This window comes from Diceros bicornis, chromosome 14, assembly GCF_020826845.1.
Source record: "Diceros bicornis minor isolate mBicDic1 chromosome 14, mDicBic1.mat.cur, whole genome shotgun sequence".
Lineage (NCBI taxonomy): Eukaryota > Metazoa > Chordata > Mammalia > Perissodactyla > Rhinocerotidae > Diceros > Diceros bicornis.
In genome coordinates this window covers 50,491,047-50,504,545 of record NC_080753.1, presented here as the reverse complement: position 1 = coordinate 50,504,545, position 13,499 = coordinate 50,491,047, and the positions used below count along the sequence as shown (strand labels likewise).

At 39.7% G+C, this 13,499-nt stretch overlaps 1 protein-coding gene across 8 annotated transcripts in view; it reads right to left on the bottom strand.

Annotated features, from left to right (window-relative positions):
* The window catches only part of ATXN1 (ataxin 1), a 381,747-nt gene that overhangs the window by 315,633 nt on the left and 52,615 nt on the right, over positions 1–13,499 (bottom strand). Inside the window, exon 3 of one of the 8 annotated variants that reach the window (XM_058555206.1) lies at positions 11,775–11,820. The exons of the other annotated variants lie outside the window; for them this stretch is intronic. The gene's annotated coding sequence lies outside the window, so the exon portion shown is untranslated. The remainder of the gene's footprint in view (positions 1–11,774; positions 11,821–13,499) is intronic. 8 annotated transcript variants of the gene reach the window in all.

Genomic DNA, 13,499 nt, shown 5'->3' with positions numbered 1-13,499 from the left:
AATTCAGAAATGGTTAAAGAAGTACCTGCTTAACACTGAATAATTTCTGACAAGTTGTAACATCCTATTGATGGAATATAGCTACCCTGACTCAACATAATACAGCCAATCAAAAATATCAGAGTAATGGGGAGAAGTGAGAATTCTTTACATGTCCACTTTCCACAAAATCTTCTTGGTGACATCCAATCTGCTTTCTTCCTGCTCAGTGACAAATGGGGCTACCTAAAAAGCAATACCATTCTAAAACTACCAATAAACTACTTCATAAAATTAAATTTAATATCTTGAGATTTCCATTAATAATATCCCAGACAACCACCAAAAGCTGGTTAGACAGTTCTCTCCTTTTTCTAGGTGCTTTACTGAAAGGAAAGATGGGAATAGATATGCTTGGTGATAAATATGTGTGCGTGTGTTTAAACACACTACCTTTCCTATATGCAGCAGGAATTTCCTGTCTGGCATATTTTAGAGCAAATCAAGACAATACTTACTCTTTAGGACAGAGCTTGTGAGTCAGACAATGTTACGGGACTACAAGCTTGAGTCTGCTTAAATCATAGGAAAGCAAGTTTAAGGCCTGAGGCTGTTCTAGTCCAGATGGAAAAGAATGGAAAATAAGACGAATTTTGTTGGCAATTAAAATTTTTTTTGACAAATTCTTCATTTGTCATTTTTATCCACTACAGGGAGCAAGATGAAACAAACAAACACAAGTGGTACTAAACTAAAAAAAAGATTCCTAAGGGAACATGGAGGAATCCAGTTGTTTCTTAAAAGTATTATTTGTGCTCTGATTGGATAACCTCTAGGAGGAAGAGGACGGTCCTGATGAGCTTGATCATGTTCCTCAGTACTCAACTCTATCAGCAACTTGACTTTCTCCAGTCTATATAGCCCAGTACTATTATGTCTCCACTTGGAAACTAGATCCATAAAGGACATTTATTTATTCACATTACCAAAGAGATGAACTCCAAAGTTCTCGAACATTTTACGGTTCTCCAGCAGTTCCTTATTCTTCACAGGTAATTAACCTCCTGATGGGCTTAAAGCAGCAACAGTATTAGAAGCCACAACACATTGATGCTAAGTTCTAAACCAGGGGAGAGGATAATTGGAAAATAGATGTCCAGGCTCACTGGAAAATATATTTCCACTTATTGAAAAAAAGGAAACTCAACTTTTCAGGAACATATGAATCACAGAATTGTAGCATTGGCAGGGACCTTAGAAAACCATTCTATTTCAACTCCTTATACTAATAATAAGAAAATGGAGGCACAAAGAGGAGAGCAACTTTCCGAGGCATATTCAACTCAACACAAAATGAGTTAGCACTGCCTAAAGAAAGACCTGACTACACAGTGTGGCATACTCTTTCCCATCCAATCCCCTTCATAAATTACGCTGGTGCCGTTCAAACAACCCATGCCTCCTGCCCTCAGGTCACCCCATTACATTTTAGGAAAGGCCTAGGAAGTAATGACTAAGCTCTGAAAACTGAAAATGAGACAAAGGAAAAAGAGGAGATAAGAAGGGAGACAACAAGAAAAGAGTCAAAATACAAGCTATTTTAGGGCTTGCAAGCACTACTTGTGCCTTTCATTACACTTAAATGCGTGATGAAATAATGTGATACAAGCTTCATGTATTCTGTAGTGATGAGGATGATTTGGGGTCAGAATTTCACTGCCGGTGTCACAGAAATATTCCTTTGGAACCAGCTCCCAAATTCCTCGGGAACCAGGTCATTATTTGCTTCTTTCATCACTAGGTTAGTGGCAGAGCTCCCTGAGGGTAGGAACCTTGTCTGTCTTGTTCACTATCATATTCCTGAAACCTAGCAAATACGTGGCACAAAGTGAGCACTCCATAAAATTTACTGAAAGAATGAATATAAACTCCTATGAGGAATGAAGAAGAAATATGCATAGTTTGGAAATGCATATGCAGTATCATTATTTTCCATAAGGGAAAATGAAAAAATACCTATTTAAAATTTAAAAGAATGTTAAAAGATAGGGTTTTTTGTATTTATAAAAAGGTGAGGTATGTTAAAAATGTAAAGCATCTATTAAGCAGTTACCATCAGTTACAATCTATTAAGTAGGTACCATTAGTTAAGCCAACATAGTTCCTGTGTTATAAAGAGCTTACAGCCTGAAGCACAATGTCAAGAAAACACGTTAAAGGGTGGTAAATAAATAGTCACTGAGAAGATACCCTGAACAAATAAACAAAAAACAAGCAAATGTAGTTGGAAGAGAGTATAAGTAGAAGCTCTAGGCACCCTGTGTTCAGACAGAATAAAAGTGGTCATTGTGTATTTTCTAATGAGCTCTATGTAGTTTATATAATTGACCTGTTTGCAATCACTGAAACCCACACTTCTCTCTGTGCTTCTATCGAACCTCTACTATCTTAGCAGCTATATCACAGTCACAAATAAACTATATGACAAATAATTTGGACAGTTACTTTCAGTTCTTAGACAACTTGCTAGCTCTCTAATGAAATAAATTTATAAATCAAGTATAATAATAACAAATGTAATTATAAGATTTACCTATTTTAAAGACTCAAGAAAAACAATTAGATCCAATTAATACACACATATTCGCACAATGGGAAGTAAATACAAATAGCTTATTCTTTAAAAACTTTTAATATGGTTTTGGCCATTGTGAATGCTGCATAACAATAACAACAATCGTAGCAACCACTTTGAAAAATAAAGGCTATAGAGTTAAAGTACATGTACCTCATCTCATTGTTACAGGGACAATAGCCGTTCTCTATTTTTGTTTTAGAGATGAGGAAACTGAGGCTCAGAGGTGAAGTAAGGTGCCCAAGATCTCAAATTAGCAGATCTGGGTTCAAAACCTCCATCAGAATGATCCCAGACCTAGCATACAGGCCGAGATCTTTATAGACAGGAAGATACCTATGGACACAGCTCTCCATCTGCTCAACATGGGTGCATCTGTACACGGAGTAGTCATGTGGCATAACGGTGAGAGCCCGGGCTTTGGAGCCCAAGCTCCTGGGTTCAAATTTCAGCTCTGCCACTCACTAGCTGCACGGCCTCACCTCTCTGTGTCTCTGTGTCCTCATCTCTAAACATGGAAATCACACTCATATCGAAAGAACTGATATCTACCTACTACAGGGCTGTTGTGAGGATTAACTGAGTTAAAACACACACAGCACAAAGAATACAGTGTTGTTCTTGTTTTGAGTGTTGAGAACACTCAAACATATTACCGTGTGCAAATGTTTAGTATTCTTTGGAAGCTAAAAAGAACATTGAATTTGGAGTCAAGTGGCCTCAACTACCTATATACTGTGTAACCTTACCCAAGTCACTTCAACTTTCTGAGCTTCATTTCTCTCATCTGTAAAAATGGGATGCCAGCTGCCTTGCTTCCTTCCCAGGACTGTCATAAGAAACAAATAAGGGACGACAAGGTATGTGACAGTGCTTTGGAGACTAAAAAGTGCTATATGCTACCATGTCCATGCGAATTATTATCATCGACTTTCAGCCTCTCAAAACCAAAGAGGTCATCTTTATTACATTCTCTCTTGTCTGAGCATTTAACACGAGGCATCAGTTCCAGTCTTGACACTGGAGTCCCTATAATAATAGAACAAATGTCCGGTCATTCCGGACTTGATCAAACGGAACTCTATTAACCAGCTCCTCCTGCACACCCCCGTGAGAAGGTAATTGATGTTCATCATGACCCCAAAGCGCTCCAAGACTCAGAAGTACCTTCAGGGAAAGATTAAATTATGCTCAGCCTAGTTTATTATGAAGTGTATTTAATTATACTCAAATTCTTTGAAAATTGGTGACCCAGGAAAAGCACAGAGAATAAGTCTCAAGTTCTCTCGTACCTGGAAGCCTCTCCTCACTGCCCCACACCCCATCACCCTTTATCAGAGTTTACTGTAAATATAGCCCACCGCGGGGTAGGAAAAACTGAGAATCCAGTAGACTAACTATAAAAGTCAAAAGAACTTTGCCCTGCATAATCCTCCAGGACCACTAGTGTGCAGAAAGATTAAAGTCAAAATCTTGAAACAATGAAAAATTTAAACCATGTAAGATTCCTACATGTTTCGAATATCATTTTGGTTTTGCTAATAGTGAATTTAAACATTTGAACAAGGAATAATATAAATATACCACTAAATATCTTATCATTATCAGTACTTAGAAGTGTAAAAACAGATGAGTAATAGTGAATATGACACTCCTGAGAGTGAGAAAATAACATTTTGTTTGTTACTTAAGTTTTGTCCCGTTTTAAAGAAATTATGTGTATGCTAAACAGGAACACAATATATAAAATGAAAAGTTATACTGTATTAGCGTGGTAAAAATATGCTATTTGCCTTTGTTAAAATTATTTCAATACCATTATATTATCTTTTCCAATTAAAAACTGGGACACAAATGTGAGTCTTAAGGGCTCCATTTCAGTGTTAGGAGTAAAAGGAGTGGTTGCCTATTATAACCCTCTATTCAATATATGGCTCCCCTCTGGAGAATTCCTGATAAGGGGGTCCTCCCACCTCTGCTTGAACATCTCAGGTGACAGAGGTTTCATTACCTCATCAATCAGCTTGTTCTATTTTTAGGCAGTCCTGATGTTAGAACGTTCTTCCTCAAGTGGGGTCTAACTCTCCTTTCCTTTAACTTCCCTCCTGTTCTTAGTTCTTAGTTGGGCCCCCTGGAACCACTGCAGTAAGCGATTTCACTTCCCATCAGGCCCTTTGCTGGTCTCACTCATTTTATCAGTTAAATAACGACCTGCTTCTACTCACGTTTTTCATTGTTATCCTATAAACCATGATGGCCATTCTTCATAACCACGTACAACCAGCTGGAGGGGCTCTTGGGCACCAAGCCTCCATGGAGACTATGATGGGCATGGTCCTAGGGACATTACGGACTTTCTTGGGACCTGACTATAACATACACTGTTTCTATGAGAAATATATTCTGCATTCCAAAGTCAGGCTTATAACCTTTCCGAAAAGAATCCATTTATAAATCTCTGCTTATACTTTTGGGGAAAATATATTTCACACACACACACACAAAAAACCCCATAAGGTATAATTTATCACTCTGTCTTTTTACCTATCTTATGAGCCAACCAAGTACATTGGTGCGTGCATAAAAATCCCACAGTTCCTTCTCCCTCATCTAAAAGAAGATGACTAGAAGCAGAAGTGGCAGAGCTGGCAAACCCATACGATTCAGATTACCATCTCTCCTCTGCTTCTTGAGATAACAGGAGCTGAAGAGAAATGTCACAGATTTCTCTCAGTCACTGATCTCCTAGATGTTTCCACCTAAGTACCCCACCACACCAGCCAGGCATGTGTGACAACTCCAGAGCCCTGGTCCCAGCTTGGAATTGAGATTACTTCTGGAATCCCTGGTCTACACCTAACAGGCCTCCATTTATACCTTGTTGTAGTAAACAATGAAGTCCTATTAAATGTCTTATTAGCTTCGTCTTGAATCGTGAATGGTTTAAATAGAGAAGTGATTGTATTTATTCCTATTATTTTATCCATTGCCCATCTGGGCTGTTACTAAATTTTAAAAATGTCATGCATATTGACAGTCCTTTATGTGTTAATGTCCTGTTTAACCTTGCATAGTCCTCCCGGAATCTCTCAGCCTCCACCACCCATAATGTTTGCTGTGATTGCCTTGGGCCAAATTGGGTAGGTGGGGAGAGCAAGGGGTTAGAATTAAGGTATACAGTTCAGCCTAGTAATTTTATAAGCTTGGTTATTGGGTTTCCCTTACGTTTACATCAGATCAGATATAGGCAGATGAAAGGAACTTTAAGACATGGTAACCAAGTGAAGTAGATAAGACAGAAGCCATGGCATCAAGAAGAATTATGAGCTTCTGGAGCATCATGACTCTCTTATATCAGTGAAATAACTTCAGAGAAGTGACAATAAATCTCCAAGGTAAAAAGTTAAATTATGTTCGCTATACTGTACTCTCTTTAGGAAACTTTATACCGCATTTTACAATGATTTCTGCCTGAAAATGTTGAGTTTCTTTTTTCCATCTAACAATGGCAGCACTTGATGCATTTTAAACATTCTGAGTAAATATACTCCCTGAAAGCACCTAATTCCAGGAGTATACAAAATTAAATACTTAAATCTTTACTAGAGAAATATGAAGAACAAAAGTGAATAATCATTAAGGCACTCTAAAGAATTACGGTTTTGCATTCTGTTGTGGACAGGAACATTTGAAGTAAAGAAATAAACTGACTTTCTGACCTATTGGTCAGAGGTCCAGCTGCCATAAAGCCCCTAGGTCTAGATGGACCAAGAGAGTTTTAAAACTTCTCTCATGGGAACAGGGGAAAAAGGGTTTTCCCCCTTTCTCATTTCCAAGGGAAAGGTGGTTTTGATCCTAGAAGCTGAGAGAGGAAAACACTAGAGACGTTTTTAGCATGATACTTTCTCAACTCTTCTCTCTCTCAAACATCCTTGCTAATATGGATATGATACTTCCATCAGGAAGAGTTCTGAGGAAATTCTGGCAAGGCTCGTTTACTGCTCTTGAGACCGGGCATTGGCACTTGAATAGTATCAACACTGCCATATTAAAGTGGAAATGCCCCCTCCGCGTGGGGAATGGGGAGACTGACATGACATGAGACTGACACATTTTAAGTGGAGCTCAATAACAGAACATACATTAGGTAATTTTGCATTAGATTATAAATCAGTAAAATTCCTCAGCATGTTATTAGCATATTATCAAGTATTAAGGATGAAATAATTCTATGTACAAGTAAGTCTGTTGTTACCAAACTGTTACAATCGCCACATTTTTTCTTTTCTTTGAAAGATTCACCCTGAGCTGACATTTGTTGCTGATCTTCCTCTTCCTTTTTTTTTTCCCTCCCTAAAATCCCAGTACATAGTTGCATATCCTAGTTGCAAGTCCTTCCAGTTCTTCCATTGTGAGCTGCTGCCACAGCATGGCTACTGACAGATGAAAGATGTGATTCTGTGACCAGGAACGGAACCTGGGGCCACTGAAGTGGAGCGCACTGAACTTTTTACAATCGCCACTTCTTTATTAAATGTCTGTTTACTTTTTCACCCTTGATCTTCTCTAAGACCCTTCTCAGGCCTTCTATTCTTTTCAAATCCCAGTTATTGCAATGTTATTTAGAATTTAGCTGTTTATTCGTTAACAGCACTTCTTCCATTCTTTTTTGGTACTAAAAGCTCTTTAGAGCTTTTTTCATTAGCTTCTTTGCACTTAAATCATTTTTTTGTGTGGTTGCTGGAAAGCTATACCTAATTTTTTCCTTTTTTTCAATTCTTTTTTTCTATGTTTTTCCCCCCAATAGTTGCCCCCCACTCCCCAAATCTCTTATACAAGAGACAAAACTCTCATTGGGCTTAATCCTCAAATGTTCTTCATTTACTCACGTGCTGCTGCTCTCTCTACCTAAATGACTAACCTGTCTTCCCAAAGGGACCAAACATTTCTTCCTTCTGAATTTTTAAAACACTTCTAACAAAGCCAAACATGGACTAAACAACATAAAATAAGTCTCTTCACAACACCTAAGTACAAATAAATAATCAAGTCCTGATAACCCATGGGTATTGTTCTCACCAATAAACAAACCACCCCACCCCTCTGCCCCACCTACTAGGAAGAAACCCACCAGGCCCTGGGAAGTTTTGCCCAAGGAACAGAATGAGGCCCCTTCCTGAGTCTATACTGCCACTCTGCAGACACATCTCCCCCACAATGCTTTCCTACTGCTCAGAGTTATCAGGAGAGAGTATTTGCCCATTCCAATCAACTCTTCCAATGGTCCAGCAAGAGAGAATGATAATGAGGTAAGGGATGGGGGAGGGGGTAAGAGTGATTAACTTTTCACCTGCATTGCAAATGGACTATGTTTTCGTTATTTATTTGAGCAGCGCCTAGAACCTTCAAGTCTAAACACCTCACTCTATCATTAGTGACTCTGGTTGAGGAAGCACTTCACTGATATGTTACTGTGAGGAGGCTGGAACAAAAATTTGTTTGAGCTGCTCCAGCACCAGCCACTCCCTACCTCTCCCACTCTAACTCCCAATACAACACTGGGCTTTCCGTAAACAAACAAACCTTTTTCTAAAGAGGATGAAAACACCTGAATAGCTATGGCACACTTACAATCATTACAAACTGTTCCGCATCTGTATATACACTTTGCATGTTAGATGGTAATGTATTTAGTTTAGGAAGTTTTTTGTTCTTCTTGAAGTATGAGAACAATTAAGCTGAAATAATAAACTTTGAGACCAACCCATTTAAAAAATAATCTCAATAATAAAAAAAGATCCTAAGTGAAACTAAAAAGCTGTGCCCAATGAAGAAAAAACACTAAACTCGGAGTCTCTGAAGAGCTGGTTTTTTTCAGCCTCAGCCGTCTTACAAACAAGCTGTGTGTTGTAGGGTTGGTCATTTAACCTCACTACGCCTCAAATTTCTCATCTGTAAAATTAGAACATTAGGTTAGATTGAAGTCTTTTCAGCTCTAAAATTCTGATTCTATGACTATCCTTCCAATTCAATAAAATAAAATAAAATACACTGTGTTTAATATTGCCTTCTTTTGCAACTAAGCTAATTTTTTTAAAAAGGCAGAAAAGCTCAAATATGTCAAGAAAATAAAACCAGAAAAAAATTTTTTTTAATTTAACTTGGGCAACACGAAGTCCGTCCAGAAATTAATATCTGATCTTTACTTCCAGAAAAACTACCACTTTTGTTTTCTTTTGTGCAACCCTCACTTTACCACTAGACAAGAAATATTACGTGCCTGTTGAGGTTCATCTGTATTTGCTGATCTGTTGTGTTCGAGAGTTCAGTAGCTCCACAGCAGAAAAAAACTTCTCTATCACTCACTATTAAACTGCATTTTAAAAGACCAACAAAAACAGCTCAGAAATAAGCAAGCAAAATCTTGCTGTCATCTGTCTGAAATTGTTACAAATTACAGGCTAATCTCAGAATCTGTGACCTCACCACCCAACCTCTTACAAATTGAGTAACTATTTCCCTGTCAGTTACTACTAAAATGACAAAAATAAAAATAAAAGAGGAGCGGAACATTCTAGGTTAGGGATGGGTGAGGATGGGAAAGGAGAGGAGAAGGAACATGTCTAACTGAATCCAGAGGCACATTCCAAGTGGGTTTCAGGGAAGGTTGCAGTCAGAAAAGTGGTGAAGTTGTTGCACCGTCTGTTTATTCATGGTTTTAACCTCTGGCTCTTTAGAGTAAAGTCTGAAAACATTTTGTGGGTCATAGTAAAGACAGTTCTAAAGCACAATGTGACTTCCAGGGAGAGCTAAGCCAGACCACACTGCGAGAGCCAGCAGAGCAGATACTGAAAGGTGATAAGAAGAAAAAAGAGGCAATTTTTTTTTAACAGAAGACCTCACCAACTTCCTTAGACTTCCCCAAATGAAATATCAGACTCGCATGATTGTGAATAAGAATCAACTTTGCCCCTTAGAAGAAAAACATTCAGACTTCAGTACTTGCCCAGATAGATTCTGCTCATCAACATTGAAAAAAAAACAGTCAGTTTCCCAGTAGGAAGCAACACTGTACATACAGAGTTTAAAAAATAAAATTCTTAAATCTGCTCAGGATGAAATGCACTACTTAAAACTGAATGACACCTAAAACGATCTGCTGAATGAAAAGAAAAGCTATTCCGAGTCAAAAAAATAAGCTATTATTAAGCAATGGAGGCTTACTCTGTATTCTCCCTCTCCTCTTCAATTACATTTTTATGAAACACATGCGCAGGCAGTTTGTGCGTTTCAGCTTCCCTAATTATACAAATTCTGGGGTGTTCCTTGACTTTCTTTAGGGCTGCTCCTTCCCGCTAGGCAAGCTGGTAATTTGGACAGGCTCTTGGGGCGAGGTGCTCAACCCTTTAAGAATGAGCTGCTGGCAAGGATTTGGGAATGTACTTGTCTGTATCTGGGGTACAGATGAGAAAACACTCCCTTGTTCTCTCTCTCTGGTTATTATGTTTCTACTGGGTGCACATCTTGCCCGTGTTCTGGACTCCCTCCCCATGTCCATTCCAGGCTGACAACGTGATCAAAGGAAGGGGGGAGAGGAGGGCCAAATTTAACCTTACCAGGAGATCAGACTGTCTGGTGCGGAGCAGAAGTCCTGAGATAACGGCTGAATCCTGGCCATTTACAGAGCAACACAAAACTAGTCCTGTTCCTTTTACTGCTGTGGTTGCCATGGCCGACCCAAACAATATACCCCAGCTCCTCGTCCTCCAGCTTCCTAACCAACTCCCACAGCCCTCGAACTGGGCAAGAGGAGGTGAAAACTGCTCACCGATGGGAATTTAGAAGCTAGAGAGGATTGAAAGGGGATCTCTAACAGGCAGATCGGCCCTGAGCGTGTAAGCAGTTAAGCAGACATTCTGTTTTTAGCTGCAAGGCTCTGTTTCCCTAAGTTTTCACCTAATTTTTAAGTGGAAAACAGATCTTAAAAGGAAAAGAAACTGGCTAAAACCCCAACCCGGGAAAATGACTGTCACCTTTAAACTTTGGTTTTACTACAATCAGCAAAACAAATGGAAAGAAAAAAAAAAAGCAGCAACATCCTGGATCTAGTAATATCTGAACAGAGGCAAGACAGGAGTGAATGTCAGCGTCTAGGTCATGAGTGATAAGCCCTAGGAATAGCATAAATGTTGTGATTTTCTTGTTTAAAACAAATTCCTGTCTGAAGACGCCATTTTAAAAAACTCCAGACACAGAAACCACATAAAGAGAGAGAGAGAGAAAAAAAGAAAGATTACCCTAAAAATAAACCACTGATGAATTTTTTATTTTACATTTTGAAACTAAAGACAGACTAGCCCAGGGCATGGGGCTCAGGGGATGGAGCACTTGGACTCCGGAGCCAGCTCAGCTACTGTCCAGCTAAGCAAGCCATTGTCCCTTTCAGCCACTTGTTTGTTAATCTAAAAAAGGAGGAATGCAGTGAACCATCTTTAAATTCTCTTACAACTCGAAAATTCTCTTTATGACCTCTATGAACAGTATCGCAACTAGGTTTGAACAAAATCATATGAATAAGAAAAAAGACGTGGAGACTAACATATCTTAATTCTAACACTGTAGTTATGCTGGGCCATGGGGTTGAGGGTGATGCTTCCCCTCTTCTCAATTTGCTTAATTTGGGAAACTTGTACCTAAAATAAAAATTACAACTATAGGATAGTGGTGATGTACAGCACTGTGAATGTACTTAATGTGACCGAATCGCACATTAAAAATGGCTAAAATGGCGAGTTTTATGCTATGTAAACTTGACCACAATTAAAAATTAAATCTATATAAAAAAGGGAAAAAAACTGGGATGGAGCCCACATCACATTGTATGATTTGGAGGTGGGCACTGAGTTAAAAATAAAAACACATGGGGCCAGCCCCATGCCTTAGCGGTTAAGTGCGGGTGCTCCGCTGCTGGCGGCCCGGGTTCGGATCCCGGGCGCGCACCGACACACCGGCTTCTCTGGCCATGCTGAGGCCGCGTCCCACATACAGCAACTAGAAGGATGTGCAGCTATGACATACAACTATCTACTGGGGCTTTGGGGGAAAAAATAAATAAAATAAAATTATAAAAAAAAAAAAAAAACACATGGAGGTTATCTACTTTAATTTGGTCTCCAGGGTCCGCTGAGCACAGCTTCCTCTTCTACCTGGGGAGGAGAGAAATGGCTTATTTGCTGTTTCACAGAGCAGTTCCTTAGCTCTCTCTGCCTCTTTTTCCCCTTGCCCACAAAAATTGGCTGTCATTCTACAGAATCAGTCAAGAGCTACAAATCGCTACTAAAAGCTCCTGGGAGGCTCTCCCTCTAAGAATCTGTACAGATCAAAATCTCAAGGGCTTACTTGCCTAGGGACTGCCATAATTTGAGGTGTTGCTTCTTTTTAAAGAACAAAAAAACAGATGCTCGAAGCTGATGAAAGTAAATGTCCTTTCAACACATCTCTTCTCCAGCACTTGAAACTCTTACCAACAAGAAGTGCTTCCCACACTCAGTTCGGTAGTTTCTGCACTTTTTACTTTTTCTTTAAAGTTGCAGTGCAATGTGATTCTACATCTGGGCAAAATGATTCCTTACAGTGAGTGTTCTGAGGGCACCCCACACAAGGACGTGCAGGCAAACAGAGCTGTGTGCATTCAAGTGCAACACCCCAGGATATTGTCTCCCTTCGTCACAGCTAAAGTAATCCAACTCTTCTTGACAATCTTTACACGAAGTCTCAAAGTTACATACACAGGCTTAGTCATTTCCAAACTTCTGCACAAATAAATACCTAAGAACATTTCTGCCTTGCTCTCTAAGCACTCCAGTGTGAGCTAAGTAAGGGGGAGGGGGAGGCAGTGCAAAAGAGACCAGTGAATTGAGAGATCTAATCTTAGCCCCACCAGTACTTTCGAAGCCTCACCCTCCCCAGCCCTCTTCTCTCATCTGTAAAATGCATGGATTGGACCAAATAATCTTAAAATCCCTACAAGCTGGAGCACTCTGTGAGTCTATGTGATATAAATATGATACCACTGCCCACCGCAATTTACACAGCAAGCCAAAATCGGGGTAGAGAGCTCATGCTGGGAGAGGGTAAGGGGGAAGTAGCGACCGCTGGTGGGTAATGAAATCAATGGTAGTGGATTCCAGATCTACCTAAAACAATTAATAACTCTACTGTTTTGCCCAGTCCCGTACTAGGTTCTCGGGAGATATATTGTCATGCATCTTAACGATGGGGATATGTTCTGAGAAATGCGCCATGAGGCAATTTTGTCATTGTGCAAACATCACAGAGGTACTTACACAAACCTAGATGGTATAGGCTACTACACACCTAAGCAATGTGGTACTAATCTTATGGGACCATTGTCATATACGGGGTCCGTCGTTGACCAAAACGTCATTATGTGGCACATGACTGTATAAGGAAGTCTAGACCTCAGTGAAGCAATTGTAATAGGCAGAGACTGGAATTGAATCACGGAACAGAATAAAATCAAGTAACTTAAACACCTAGTTCAATTCTTTCATCTAGTAAACAAGTAAGCTGCAGAGGCCCCGCCCTAAGATCTAGACCTATTTATCCAAGTACACGCCAGACACCGCTACCTGGAGGCCCCACTCAATTCTTCTGCTGGGCTCCCCAGTATAGTGAGTAGGGTCATTGTCCACCCAGTTAACCAAACCAGAAACTCCTCCCCTCTCACTCACCTCTGACATCTAATTAGTCATCAAACCCCCTAGATCCTGCCTCATTACCATCTCTCCAATCTGCCCACTCTTTCCATTCTGTCACTTCCACTGTCACTACAAGCTCCCTGAGCACAAGGAGCCTGTCTGTC